General features: G+C 38.6%; 1 protein-coding gene across 1 annotated transcript in view; it reads right to left on the bottom strand.

The window, feature by feature from the left end:
- Nucleotides 1-1,066, bottom strand: part of Wnk3 (WNK lysine deficient protein kinase 3) — a 149,132-nt gene extending 148,066 nt beyond the window's left edge. Inside the window, exon 1 of the mRNA XM_031369026.1 lies at nt 1,044-1,066. The gene's annotated coding sequence lies outside the window, so the exon portion shown is untranslated. The remainder of the gene's footprint in view (nt 1-1,043) is intronic.
- Between the last annotated feature and the right edge of the window lie 920 nt (nt 1,067-1,986).

Here is a 1,986-nt window from a genome sequence, read left to right as displayed (position 1 = left end):
TAATGAGATCTGGTGCCCTCTTCTGGGGTATCTGAAGACAGCTATAGTGTACTTACATATAATAAATAAATAAATAAATAAATAAATAAATAAATAATTCACTACATAGCCCAAGCTGACCTGGATTTCAGATCCTCATATCTTAGCCTCCTGAGTGCTATGACTACAAGTATGGAGCGTTATGTATGACTTTTTATTCTTCTTAAAAAAAAATTACTTATTTTTATTTTATGTGCTTTGGTATTTTGCCTGCATGTATGTCTGTGTGAGTGTGTCAGATCTTGGAGTTACAGACAGCTGTGAGTTGCTATGTGAGTGGTAGGAATTGAACCTGGGTCTTCTGGAAGAACAGTCAGTGCTCTTAACCATTGAGCCATCTCTCCAGCCCCACTTATTCTCTTTTTTAAAAGACATTTTACTGAATAAAATTTGTGTGCATGTGTATGAGTACACTCAAGTGGAGACCAGAGGGCAACTTATGAGAGTCAGTTCCCTCCTTCTACTATGTGGGTCATTAGAATTAGACTCAGTAGGTTAGGCTTGGTGGCAGATACCTTCATCCACGGAACCATCTCACAGGCCTTCTCAATCTCTTAATCATGTTTTTTGATTTAAAAAAAGTTCCTTATTTAAATAGAGTCCAGTTTATTAGTCTTTTTCCTTCTTTACTTGGCATTTTTATGCCTTCTTTTGAAAATCTTTACTTACCTCAAGATATTATTTTAAATAACAATAATAAATGGAATAATGATAAAATATTAGAGTTCTTTTTTCTTTCCAGGAGTTAAGCTTCATTGCCTTCTAGGAAATTCATGGCCAAGACAAAAACAGATTAGCTCATAAATGTTTTAATCTCTTTTCCAAGCACATTGTAGAGAACTGAGCTTGAAGGAATTGTGAAATTGAAGGAATTTTTAATCCCTAAGATTAAAAAGGAACTGTCCCTTGGGTTGAAGAAGTGGGTGAGAAAGCAACTGGGACCTGAGTTCTGTTTCCCTTAGCCTCCAGGTGAGGCTCTAGAGAGGAACAACTGCTTAACTCACCTGGCAGGCTGGAATGCAAGGCCTGAGGCTGCAGATATTGGAAAAGATTTCTGTGTACATGGAAGCCACCACAAGCTTGCCAACCTAAAAAAAAAAAAAAACAATATTCCTCAGTAATAACGCAGAGGCAGATGGCCTTCAACATTTTCCCATGGTCTGGCATGGCATAAGATCCCAGAACAAACGAAGAGAGTCCCAAGAATAAGAACTGAGTTTGTCCCTCACTTTGGACCCTGCATAAGTACCTGTAATTAGTTAAATAGTTCTTGGGACAAGATCTTGCAGTGTAGCCTAAGCTGGACTCTATTCCTAGCAATCCTCCTTTCTCCACCTCCCGAGTGATGGGACCACACAGACCCGCACCACCGCCAACCCCTCCCACCACTACCACTGTATTTATTTTGTGCAGAAGTTCCTGAAATTTCAGACTGAATTAGAAAAGGGAACATTAGAAACTAATTAAGTATATAGACACAAAAAGATGGAAATTACTAGACATGAACTGCAGATGCAATATAATCTTCTTAATAAATTCCAGTTTTAGCCAGCAAGGCTTCCTGAGTGATCCAGGATTAAAATAAAAACATAGTTTAAAATGGAGGGTCCCCTCCCTTTTTTCCTTGAATCATAGTCCTTGTCTTGATCCTCTTAGGAGCACATCAAACTTTCTTCTTCCTGTATTTTTCCTTTCTATTAAAAGAAAATGAATTCTATGCTTTCTTCATATGCAAAAAAAAAAATACTCCTATTTCCACAACAAACCACATGCAAAAATACAAATTTTCACAACAAAAAGATTACCAGTGTTGAAATTACAAACCCAGGAACTCACTCTATAGACCAGGCTGGCCTCAAACTCAGAAATAACCTGCCTCTGCCTCTGCCTCTCCCTGCCTCTCTCTGCCTCTGCCTCTCCCTGCCTCTCTCTGTCTCTGCCTCTCTC

Source organism: Mastomys coucha, chromosome X, assembly GCF_008632895.1.
Source record: "Mastomys coucha isolate ucsf_1 chromosome X, UCSF_Mcou_1, whole genome shotgun sequence".
Lineage (NCBI taxonomy): Eukaryota > Metazoa > Chordata > Mammalia > Rodentia > Muridae > Mastomys > Mastomys coucha.
Note: the sequence above shows the minus strand (reverse complement) of the source record. Positions and strands in the feature narration are given on the sequence as shown.